Source organism: Uloborus diversus, chromosome 2 (genome assembly GCF_026930045.1).
Source record: "Uloborus diversus isolate 005 chromosome 2, Udiv.v.3.1, whole genome shotgun sequence".
Lineage (NCBI taxonomy): Eukaryota > Metazoa > Arthropoda > Arachnida > Araneae > Uloboridae > Uloborus > Uloborus diversus.
Genome location: NC_072732.1, coordinates 152,185,881 through 152,199,411, shown reverse-complemented (window position 1 = coordinate 152,199,411; position 13,531 = coordinate 152,185,881). Strand labels below are relative to the sequence as shown.

Sequence of the window (13,531 nt, the reverse complement as noted above, 5' to 3'; positions counted from 1 at the left end):
TTTTCAACCTCTTTTGAACTGTTGAGAATTTTGTTAAATCGATTTTGAAAATTTTCGTTCAAAACAAGATTGAACTTGCTCTCTAAAATGTCAGAGAACATTTCTGACCAGTTTATTACTGAAACCAGAAGCTTTTAAGTCTTAAACTACCAGTGAATATAGTACTAACAAACTTTTTGTCTTAATCAAATTTGTGGGACATGTTACTTTTCTCACGCTCTTGAAAAACTAATTCCTCCAATTCTTCGGAAGTAATTCCAAAAACATCTTTTCCAGTTTCAAAATATGATTCACTAATAATATTCCCAATTCGGAAGGCTTATCTCCTAAATTTTTAATAAGTGACTAAGGTAACAAAAAACCGGTTTTATCTTTCATGTGACTGTTTACAGTTGCTTTCAGGACTCTTATATTGTCGGCAGACTTCGTTAAGGCCCATTCCACCATTTCTTAAAGCTACTGTAGCACGTTACATGCTCTCACTTGTCCACTGGCCATATTTGACTGATTTTTGCATTTTAGTTTCTGGAACATCAAAAGTATTTGAAACGTATTATTATGTTTCAAATTTTAAATCAATTTTATAAAACAAATTGTCCTAAAATTATAATAAAGTATAAGAGTTTTCATGAATTACTAAGATTATTTTTTTCATTGTCATATTTATTTTAAAACAATTGACAAATTTTAAAAGGTAGTCGAGCTGAAACTACAACAATATTTGAGATTTTCCATGAATGAACCACTTTGTCAGGTGGTCCATTCGTGGAAACACCTAGTGATCCAATGATAGCAACTGCGTCATTTTGAATATTCTTATAGGTGTTAGTGCGGGGGCGAATCATGATAAAACATGAAGTATGGGGAATTGTACTGCAAAAGGCACTTTTTTAAGTCAATGTTCATGTTTAATAGATCAGGGATATTCAAAGCGTGTTATAACTAAATGAAACCCTCAATAATTAGTAAGATAATGGTAGAAATCTTTTCTGACCGATTAGCAATATGATTAAATACTTTTAGCTACTTGATAACTCTGCAGTAGATTGTTTTCAGACAAAGGAAGGTACTAAATTTGATTACGCGTCTTCACAAACTCTGGTACGGGAAATATCTTCGCGGTCTAGTCATGGAACCGGTTCATTGACGGCAACCTTCCCATAAGCAATAAATGTATAACTGGTTGTAGAAAATGAATAATTACAAATATTCACACATTTTTTTAAACACATATAATACCCTATACTAATATTAATGCTACAGAGAGAATATGGGAACTGTTCACAAGTGCCTCATCGTATAGTTTAGAACTAACATGCAAAAATAAAGAGTTCTCATTTTAATGACAAAATTTAAATATTGTCAAAAATTTACTTGAATCTTCATACAATGTTTTACACTAATTAGGTTGAGCTTATTAGTTAGTTTAAAATATGTTTTCACGTGAAGAAGACAGCGAAAAAATTACATACAACACCTGCTAAGGCAAGAAGTTGTCACCACTGAAACATAAGTTGACTCATTGCTCTAAAAGTTTGGCCAAGAAGTAGGACTGGGACTGTCATTACTTGAGAATTTTTCAAGATTTTTGGCTTGACGTTATCCTAGTAAAACATACCATGTTCACATGTGCTCCTCTTTTCCTTTCTAAGAATGATGGTACTAACAAAGCAATGATAATTAAAGCAATTTTAAGTGAAAGAAAATAAAATACCTCGTAAATTAACATCATAGATTAATGGTATTACTTAGTTAAATCAAAACTAAAATCCATCGTGTTTCTTTCTTTATATTAAAAAATAAACTCTTTTAATTTACATAATTAACTCTTTACTTTTGTCAATATTGTCCTTCGAGGGAATTTAGCTCGAAATTTATGAATAGCTTTTTCTATTTCGTGATGCAAAAAAATAAAATTATGTTCAAGTCTCTTTTTTTCTGGCTATTTTTCTGCGGTATAAATACTTTTTAGTGATCTAGGGGCACACGCGAACAGTTCCCGTAACTTTAATATTGGTGTAGGGTATTATACGTGTTGAAAAATGTGCGAATATTTGTAATTATTATTTTTCTACAATCAATTTGTAAATTTGTCAGTAACTATTGCTATTATTATTGAATATTTATCTATTTATTTTCATTACTTTTATTATATATTTATTTACATTTTGTTACTAAATGGTCAACAATTTCGTGTTGTATAATGCACGCATTGAGTAAAAAGACAAGACATTTTCATTTAAAAAACTGAAATTTAAAAACTTTTTAAAAATTTATTATCATACCTTGTATGAAGCTTAAAAGCAAAATCTTTTTCAAAAAATTGTTCTTTGGTATTACGTACATGTTTTCTATTAAAGAGTTTCTCTAAGAAATATCATACATGTCCTGCATTTTTTAGTCGTGTTCATATGTTCCCCCAAGCTTGTTCTCATGTACTTTCCTATAGAGGCAAATCTCAACAATTGGCATCATTTTTAAATATACTAAATAATTATAAGCAAAGAATACTTATTTATAATTATTTTATTAATACTGAACAATTATAAGTAAAGACTTTAAATATGTCATAAGTAAAAAAAAAATTGTTGAAAAAATCTCAAAAAAAAAAAAAAAATCTATAACACTAAGCAAAGATTATTCAGTCGTGGAGATATTTTTGCTCTGGGAAATTGATAATATTTTTTAAAAAGTAAAAAAATGAAAAAAAAAAATCACTTGAGCCCCCCTTTTCCTTATACAGTTCCCCATACACCTTTACGTTCAATTTCACGAACTCCTCGTTACACGTGAAATTGTTCGTAAAATTGAGGATTCAGAAAAACGGAAAACACTGAAAATTAGCTGTTTTTATGACATGCCTATTTTTAAGGTAAGCTGGGTAGAAAACAAGGATTTTAACAATATACATTGACTGCATTCTACAATAAAATTAGCATACACAACTGGAAAATATTTTCTGATTTACTTTAATTCTAGCATCACATTTCAAAGCAGTCGTTAATTTTGCAATGCTTCAATACAAAATTTAAAAGATACACGATTTCATTTCTTCAATGAACAGGGTGAGCTAAAATAAAGGCCTCGACTTAAAAAGTCATGCTTAAAAATTACTGCACATAGTAATACATAAATGTAAAGAGAAATGTAAAAAGTTTTTTGAGTTTCTAGTAATCGATGTGTTAGCCTTTTGATCCAAGACAAACGTAAAATCTGTAATCCGTCTTTGTTTTAGTTATTCATATTTTAAAATGGATGGTTAAACGATTTTTAAAATCAAAATGTTTTTATGAATGTGTGATCTCTTGGAATATGTATAACTAGATGGGCAACAACACCACTAATCAAAGTCATGTACTGCACTTTAAAGATGACACTACTTTCTCAGCCTTGAACAAGAAGTTCTGTCTAGAACTAGACGAGCCTACTTTCCCGTATACCCATACTACTTTCTAGTACCTGATCAATATTCTCAAAAATAGCTACAATTGCAAATGTTTTCAAACATATTTTAAAAATAATTTAAGCTGATTTCTAGGAATAAAATATTCCTCATTCATCTAAAAAAATTAAATGAGTAAAAAAAAAACTGAATAAATAAAATAGCAGCAACTTTTAAACAAAGCAGCTAATACACTTTTTTCCATTAAAAAAAATCTTTAACAGCTTTCAAAACGAAAAAATAATAATCAAAATTAATAAGTTGATTAAAATAAATACTACATCATATCAAAAAAAATTGTTTCTTTTTCCCTGTTGCCAAAAACAATTTTTTAAATGAATTAATGCACTTACCAAAATAAATAAAAACAATAAAATGTCAACTTAAAGAAATAATTTTCAATGTCAAAAAGAAAAAAAATAATAATAATTTGAATTTTGACATCTTGAATTCAAATTATGTTTTTCGCAAACACGAGTGTGTGTACGTAGGCGTGTGTGTTCGTGTGTGGGGGTATGTGTTTGTGTGTAGGGGTTATGTGTGTGTAGGCATGTGTGTTTGTGTCTGTGTGCTGGCATAAGTGTGTGGGTAGTTGTGTGTATGAATGTGTGTGTGGGGGGGGGGTGTATGTGTGTGTAGGCATATGTGTTTGTGTCTGTGTGCAGGCATGAATGCGTGGGTAGTTGTGTGTATGTCTGTTTTTGTGTGTGTACGTGTGGGTGTCTGTATGTATGTATGCGTATGTATGTGTGTAGGTGTATGTGTGTGTAGGTGTATGTGTGTGTAGTAGGTGTATGTGTGTGTATGTGTGTGTAGCTGTGTGTAGGTGTATGTGTGTATGTGTTTGTGTGTGTGTGTAGTTGTGTATGTATGCGTGTGTGTGTAGGACATGGATGCAACCTGGAGACGGCTTTCGCTATTAGAGCAGCATCGTGAGGAGCCCGTTGACCGTGATGGTGCGGAGGGTGGCGGTGGGAAAAATCAAAAGACGCCAAAAACAGTCAAATAAGAACAATAAGCAATCGTGATTGCTCAAAAAAAAAAAAAAAAAAAAAAAAAAAAAAAAAAAAAAACGTCTGCGCATAACTTTATGTAGATACATAAATGTCTTCGAGTTTATTCGCCGAAAACTGAATACCTAAATTTAAACATTAGCGCAAAAATAAAAACAAGTCAGATCAACAATAATTATTTCACAGCCAAAACCATAGCTGTGGAGTCGGAGTCAATCTCATTTTGGAGTAAAGGAGTCGGAGTCGAATATCTAAGAATCGGAGTCAGTCATTTGTCCTCCGTGTATAAATTTTTGCCAAAGCTACGAAGTCAGAGTCAAAGTCGGGGAGTCGGAGTCAAGTGCCCCTAAATTCTCGGAGTCGAAGTCTGGAGTCAAGAGCTACTTCCAACAAAATTTGTTTGAAGTAAATCCGCATTCAAGTACGGAATCTACATTGACTTTCAGTTTCCCCGTAGGCGCTAATGTTAAGGGATTTGAACTGTTCAAAATTGAACGGAAAATTGTTCAAATAAAAAAGATGTTTTAATACAAGTTTTTCATCAAAAGCTTTTTCCTACAAAGTTTGAAGCGAATTTGCTTCACAGTTCGGAATTGCCTTGAATTTCCCCGTAGGCGCTAATGTTAAGTTTTTTTGAACTGTTCAAAATTGAACAAAATAGAGTTCAAATCAAAAAGTGAGATATGGGAGTGAGGTGTCCTTGCCGAGATCTTTCGAACAAAAAAAAGTTTTTCGAATCGGACTATTCATTCAAAAGTTATTGGGGGGGGAGGGGGACAGACCGACAGACATTTTCCCCCATCTCAATACCCTACTTTCCAATTTTTAATTTTTCAATATTTATTTAATTATTTTATTTATTTTTGACTTTTTTTTTTTTGTTTTTCGCGATATTTTTAAGATGCATTAAGCCTTCTTTCTTTTTTACTTCCTTTTACAAAAAAGGAAGTATTGTATTCGCGAAAAAATTTTCACTCAAAAATCGCCCTTAATTTCCATTTTGCTCACCCCCAAATGAATGTTGAGTTTTTTTTTCGATTCGACCACATGCGGAAAAGTGCCTAAGAATGTATAGACACGCGAAATATCCATTTTGACCATCACCGAGGTAATTACAACGACTTTTCTCGTGACGTCTGTATGTATGTGCGTATGTGTGTATGTGCGTATGTGCGTATGTATCTCGCATAACTCAAAAATGGTATGTCCTAGAAAGTTGAAATTTGGTACATAGACTCGTAGTGGGGTCTAGTTGTGCACCTCCTATTTTGGTTGCATTCGGGTGTTTCTAAAGGGGTCTTTTGCACCTTTTTGGGGGGAAATCATTGTTAATTTCGATGCAAACTCAAGTGGTGTTATAATTTGGCGGTCACTTGGCGATATATCGCCAGTCTTTTGGTTGCCAAGTTTTGTCGCCAACTTGGCGAAAAATTTGGCGATTTTTTTTTTTTTTTTTTTAAATCTGCTTTCAATGTGGCCATTGCTAGTGATATTTAAAGAGTTAGAGAGAGAATCCCATTAAAATTGCAATAATAGGGAAATAGCATTAAATTGGTGTAAAAGGAAGTCATGTGATGCACACATCAGCTCGTTTTTTTCTTCTTTTTCTAACTTTTACTGGGAAAGTAGGCTAAAAAAGTGATTCAGCACTCAAATCTAGTTATATTACCAAGAAATGTTTTCTTTATAACTTGAGATTTTTTTAAAATTATTGGTGATTAGCAATCCTATGATACATAAATTCAGCTAATTATAACCCTAAATAGAAGAACCGTTTCAAAAGAAATTATTTTTGATCCAAATTGTTATTAAATTTTGATGCGTTCCCAATTCTCTAAGAAATTACAGAAACCAAATGTATGAAAACTGACATCTCTCTTCTACGTTTTATTTGTTATTTTGAAATTAAAAAAACCTCGCATTTCCAAAAGGTTGTAGACTAGTAAAAACTAATTTTAAAGCTCAGTGCCAAAATCTATAAACATTTCTTTTTCAAAATGTTGAATCTTTTAAACTTATAAACTTTGATTCCTGGCAACATTGTTAAAAACTTTGTAGTCTGTTGAACAAATTTTTGCGACCTTTTGCCTGAGACCCATTCTTTTGCTTCGCTAGTATTCTTTTAATCTATTCATCACTAAGTTTACATAACTTCTACAGCTTAAAGTCCTTCGCGTGGGCTTACTACAGCTGACTTAGACGACGGTCTAAGACTTCCAGTACTTTCCAAAATGTAATTCAACCTTTTAATGAATTTCAGGAACATCAAACCAGCGCCAAAATGTGGTAAAGTTTTTTTCAGTGATCTTGAAATGTTTACACAGAATCAGTTAAGAGAGTAACATTCCACGCTTCAATTATATTATTTTACTTTTGAACACATTAAAATGTTAAATAATATTCTTCCTTTTCTAGGTACTATATGTGGAACTTGCCAACGTTGAATACGCAAGTAATGTCAGTTGATGAAGGTTAAAAGATTCTGAACAATTACAGGAGATTAAAAAAAAATGTTTCCTGAAGTTGAGGATTTCAATTGAAGATCATCTTTGGATTCAGTGTCAAGGATACAAACATGTCTTTGACATAGGTTAAAATTACACGCAGTGGATGAACTGCTGCGATTTTTTTAAAACTAATTCTTCGAGCTTTGTTCTGTATATAACGAGTGAAGTGTCTGCAAATATTCATAGAAAGAATAAATAGTTTTAAAAACTTGTTTTTTTTTTCTTTCTTATGTTCAAAAAAAAAAAAAAAACTAATTGCAAGTACATTTTGAAAATAACTCGAATCTGTTACAAAATTGAGAAAAGTTCTATTTTGTTGCTTTTGTATAGAAACACAGTTTACAGAAAATTACTAATACTTATTAAACTGCATCAATATTTAACTAGATATATTTATTTGCGACAAAAAATTCCTCAACAAAATCTCACGTAGGGTAGTCCTAAATAGAAACAAAATATTTGATTTACAGAGAAACCTCTATAAAGTGATCCCGCTCTTTTCGTCATTCCAGGTATAATTCCATTTTTCGTGTCTCCATAAATTTACACTAGTTTACTCATTTTTACCGAATAAATAGATTAGAAGAACCAGATATTTACTACCGCACCCTGATGACCATTGCTTTTTTTTCTAAGGACATGTCTCGTATTAACTAATCTACAAAATCGCCATTCATAATATGACAGGTGCGAATTTCTTCTAAATTTCCATTCCCGTACCGTTTTAGAAACGAGAAATTCAACGAGTAAGGTCCTATCGCAATTCGTAATTATACGAATAGCATACTTTGAATTCAAGACGACAAAATTCAAGTGTTTTTTTTTTTTTTTATCGAAACATTTTTTTAATTGAAATTCTAATGCTCTAATTCATGCTTACTGTTTGACCATCGATTACATGGAAAGGCTGCTATCCGTTTTATAGGCGGAAATGGACGTATCTATTAGTTTATAGGGGTGTTAGTTGATTTGCTACAGATGTGCACTTTTGCCTCTCTATTATTAAGCTTTAGTTTTGTAAAAATGATGATTTGCTCACAGCAACATTTTATAAATCTAAAGTATATTCGATCTATATTCTCACAGCAAAAATTAATTGATTTATTTATTCACAACGAAGTTTTGAGCTTACCATTTTGCTTTTACGTTCCTGAACGAAATGAAAATATTTCCTTTTCTTTTTGCTGTTTCCATGGTAACTTTTTGTTTTCCCTTATTTCATTTTAGAAAATGCAATAAATGAATAAGGCACTAGTGACATTATAAAAAGCGTGTATCAAAATTCCATCGTTATTTTCCCTTCTCCCCTGCTAGATTAATTCAGATGGAATAATCTTTACTTGGCAGATTGCCAAATTACATACGATCCGCGGTCAAACAGTAATAGTTACGATAGTGTACTTTATCAGTAACAGTTAAAATCTTATTGACTTTAAATAATGTGTGTGTGACGAACTGCTTTTGATGATCCAGTTGATTCGTCTCTTTGTATGACTCTGCCTAATTATAGAAGAGTCTTTGGTGACCATCTGATATCGATAATCATGCAACTTTCTGCTGGTCAGGGATTAATTTGCATGGGATCTTAGCTCCCGAACAGGGTTGCCAGACGTCCCGGATTTCAAGGGACAGCCGCGTATTTTGAAAAATTGCCCCACGTCCCGGGGAACATCCATACGGGACGGCTAAAGTCCCATATTCTGGCTAATGACAGTATTTTACAAATTAAGATTTTACATTATTTTAAGGGAGAAAAATAACAAAACATGTGAAATATAGAGCAGAAAGAAAATCATGCGGCAGCAAATGCAAAAATTATTATCGTTCTGATTTGGTTTGTATTTTTTTGTTTTGGCGGCAGACCATGAGGCTTACTCATTCAGATTTCCCCATTGGCTGGTGTGGCATAAAAAACAGGTTTTGCTCCACTATTCCTTGCATTACTATTTCAGATAAAATATTCACATTTAATGAGAAATTTTTTCGATTGCACCGTTTCTCTTAGTGCAAACGCAAGGAAAAAACTAATTAGCACCTGTTCCTATCAACGTCGATCTGCATACTGAACATCGTTCTATTGCTTGCTTTATTCTCTGAAATAGAATTCCTCCAAAATTGTGCTCCCCCCATAAACATATCGAGAGGAATCTTCCGAAAGCTACAGAAACATGGTTGTTTACCACCCCCTAAAAATACACCATAAGCAATAATTGCACTCAATCTCAAAAATATCCCCCCCCTTCACTCCTAAAAGCCTGTCCCGAACATTGAGAAGGAATACTAATGGAGGGAGCCGTAGCAAATGTCTCAGTGAAATAAGCTTGGGACCCAATGTTTCCCAGGTCAGGTGACTTGTTTGGCTGGAAGTTGTCGCGTTTTGGCACGCAATCGCTCTTTTGGCATTAAATATTTTTCAGACGACACAACGGCGCTTATTATGAAGTCGGGGCTACAAATCAGAGAAACTCTGGCTCCAACTCCTTTACCGCAAAATAATAAATAAATAACGGATACAAATACAGGCCTATTATTCAAACTCCCTCTTCCCATTTCTTTCCCGATTTTAAAATATAATGTAACTAGCAAAAATACCCGGCGTTACCTGGTTCAATAATAATTATGAGAAAAAATCGTTACTTGCTTTTGTTTTCTGTTTTAAGTGAAAGAATTTAAAACACATCTTTTTGACGTGATTAAGAATCGAGTTTCTTCCTTACCCATAAAACTAAAATAGCAATAAGTATAAAGAACAAAATAGTATTGATTTGGAAACGAAAGCACTATATTTAAACATACACAAATTTCCAAAACATGAAATTAATCTTCTCATGTTTAAAAAGATTAATCTCTTGATACTTTTTTTTTTTAACATGGAGTCTAAAACCTTCTCTGTATGGCTATTGAAGTACGAAGTTTAAAAAAAAATATAGCCGCGGTAGTAATCCCCTCATACTTGCTGTAGTTATTTTGGGAAATTTCAATTATTGTGGGCTCTTGGTGCGATTTTACCGAATTTGCTTGAATCGTTTTGGGATACCTTCGATGATGCCCCCCCCCCCCTTCTTTCCTTACTTTGTAAAACGATATATTAATTTTCGTTGAGATATTATCGCCAGGTGCTGAGATACTTTTGGTCACCATAAAATGGCGCTAAAGAGTTTCATCTGAAATGTTTCCAAAATAAGTAGTAAAATTTGGCGATTGTTTGACATTGTGCAAAAAGGAAAATTAATGGAAGTTTTTGTGCTGTTTATGGATTCGCCTAATTTAGTTGTTGGATTATTTAACACAGTAAAAAAAGTTTTTAAAAGATTCTTTGATTGGCGATATTTTGTTTACATGGTGAAAGCTCAGAAACATTATGACGTAGTCTTCGGCTTCAAAAACAGCGACGTTGAAAAAAACTGCCAAATACATCAGCTACAGAAATCTTTCTGCAAAAATTTGACGATCTGCTGATTGATTGGATAATGAGTAAATGTTCAATCAGCATAAATAATAATAAAAACCATTAATTACATTAAAGTTCCGTTTAAATGGAAAATGATCAGCCAAATCATGTATTATTTGCCAATCTTGTGCAAAAATCTTACTTCAAGATTTGACTTGAGAAAAGCCTTGAACAGTCGCGAAAAGCAAAGATAGTCAACAATACAACAATTGCCGCTATCGACAGGGAGTTGAGATGATACACTAAATACTGTATTGAGTTGAGGAAAGCCTTCGAACATGGAACTAAAAAGCTCATAACTCGTTTTTTATTCTACTTAGAAATTTCGAATGGGTGCCATCTTCAGCAGAAAAATCAGAGCTTTCGATGGACATATAATGTAAATATGTGCAAGTATTTTTTCATCCCTATATTAGAAAATTTATGCGAAAATTGTATTTTATTGCCCCCCTAAGGGGGTTTTACCCCCCATAACGGGACGAAAACTACCCTATGTGTTATTCTGATGCATAAGCTACATTATTGTAAAGTTTCATCAAAATCCGTTCAGTAGTTTTTGCGTGAAAGAGTAACAAGAATCCATACATCCATACAGACAAACTTCCGCATATATAATACTAGTAAGATTGCATTTTTCATGTATTTTGATGTTTATTCCCTGAAATGACGGGCATGTACAAATAGTTTAAAGTGTTCTGTTATTGACTGAAAATTTATGGATTCATATGTATTGTAATCAATGTTTTGAAATGATTTCATACGCAGGCATACTAGTGTTTAAATTGAAGCATAAATTGTTCTGTTGTTCGCAGAAGCTTGGCGAGAAGATACTCGTCAACAAAGCAAATGTACAAAAAGTGCTTAAGAGCCGTTAAAATAATTACTAGTTAAGTAAAAAGTGTTTTTATGGAACTAAAATGTTATTTGCACTCAAGATATACAATATTTTTTTAACTTTTATAAGTAAAATAAGTACAAAAATTTAAAAATTATAGGCAAATGTGGAATATATACTCGTTGAATGCATATAAATGTTATTTTTTCTTTATTTAGAAGTAAAAAACATTCGTACATGCTAGGGAAAAGTTACTGGACCTCCTGGGGTGGCTTTTTCCTCACAGTTTACAATGCTAGAATACTGCACTATTACTATAAATCTAATTTTTCCCTTCTAACGTTAAAGGTTGTTTCCATGCATGGCTTCAGCTAATGAAAACTTCTTCAGCGGTTACGGTCAACTCGAAATTGCTCCCCAGGTCACATGGTACTGTTGCCGTATCGGGATAGTAGGGTTGCACTCTCTCTATCTTTTCCTTCTCAATGGTCCCGAATTCACTGTTCTTAAACCTGGCAACCCTGCTCCCGAACTTCTTTTTAACTTCACGTAATTTTTTATGATTCGGGCTGAATTCAGACAATTTAAGCATTAAAATAAGTTCTTCAGACTATAATAGGGCACCTGCACTTCTTTTGTTAGATTAACCTATTATAAGCATCTACAACTGATTACCTCTGTCATAAAAAAAGGGTTTTACATTTTCAAACTATAGGAGAATTTTGCGTTTTAAAGTTAGTACTTATATGTAAAAGTAATCATACGAGGTAGGATCTAAAACATTCTGGGACCACGGTCACCAATGCGAGAAAAAAAAACACGTAATTAAAATAAATCGTTTTAAATGCATTGTACTGCATCCCTTTGAGCTTGGATGGCTTCCCGTAGGAAAAGGAAAACAGTTTAGCTGTTACTGATAAAGTACACTAATATTGCAACTATTAGGCATTAAAGTATCAGAATTTCAGTGAATGAAATTATTTGACAATTTCACTTTTCGCCATTATGTACGTCATGGGTGATAAGGTGACGTTCAAAAAATCTTTAAACCATTATAGAAAAAGACGGGAACTAAGAAAAAACACGGGATTTGGTGTTTATCCAAAGGGGTTCAAGCGAGCCCATTTTGCATTTTTCAAAAATGGACTTTCAATTCAAAAATCGTTAATTTTTGAAAATTTCTAAATTTATTTAAAAGGTTGTTTGAATTTAGTGATTGTAACAAAATATGCAATGAAACTAACATATGGGCTTCAGACTGCCATCTCCGTTTAGTAAAAAAAAAACTTTTTTTTTTCTTTGGGAAAAAAAACATAAATTCGGTAAAAAATAGTTTTTTCGCCACACAAATATTTTTTTTTCTTTATGAATAAACCCAACTAAATTTCCAATAACGATGCCTTATGGACATTTTTTGTAGAATATTTATTGAATTCTTTTCTATAGCGATTTCAAAAAAAAAATAAATAAATAAATAAATAAATAATAATAATTAATAAATAAATAAATAAAATAAACATTTTCTATGCAATCATTTCCGTAGTGATTTTTATGAAAATGTTATAGGATACGTGGAGTGAAAATTAAAGTCATTCCATATTAAATCAAGGAGTTGTCTGAGCCTTGCTCTCTCAGAAATTACTATTTTTGGTTCAATGGTCGTACCAATCCTTAGCACGAATAAGAGTTTTACGATTTTGAGCTTTTAGATTTTATTTATTTATTTTTTTAAAGAAAAATCGTAGAAATTTTACAACGCTTTGATGTTTTTAAATGGCTGTCAAATAAAAAAAAAAAAATGCTTGACATAGCGAACTAAATTTGTCGTTACGCTGCTGCTCTGAGTTTTTGATCCTCCAATTGATTACAAGGTTATAGTCAAAATTTTAAGTTTTGACAAACTTTCTTAGAAATTCAAATCCAGAAATCTCAAAAATATACTCCCTTCATTAAAAGAAAATATGTTCTACGCATTAACTATCTAACATAAGTGAAATTTCATAATGGGATGGCCATGGGTTTCTGCGGAAATTATATTTATAACCATCTACAACTGTTTACATCTGTCATTAACAAGAAGTTCTGTCTAGAACTAGACGAGCCTACTTTCCCGTATATCCCTTACTACTTTCTAGTACCGGATCAATATTCTCAAAAATAGCTAAAATCGCAAATTTTTTCAAACATATTTTTAAAATACTTTAAGCTGATTTCTAGGAATTGGATGCGTAAAAAAAAACGAACAAATAAAATAGCAGCAGCATTTAAACAAAGCAGCTAATA

At 32.3% G+C, this 13,531-nt stretch overlaps 1 long non-coding RNA gene across 1 annotated transcript in view; it reads left to right on the top strand.

The window, feature by feature from the left end:
* Window positions 1-7,173, top strand: part of LOC129216087 (uncharacterized) — a 32,282-nt gene extending 25,109 nt beyond the window's left edge. Inside the window, exon 3 of the long non-coding RNA XR_008580169.1 lies at window positions 6,871-7,173. This is a non-coding gene — a long non-coding RNA (uncharacterized LOC129216087). The remainder of the gene's footprint in view (window positions 1-6,870) is intronic.
* The last annotated feature ends 6,358 nt before the right edge of the window (window positions 7,174-13,531 follow it).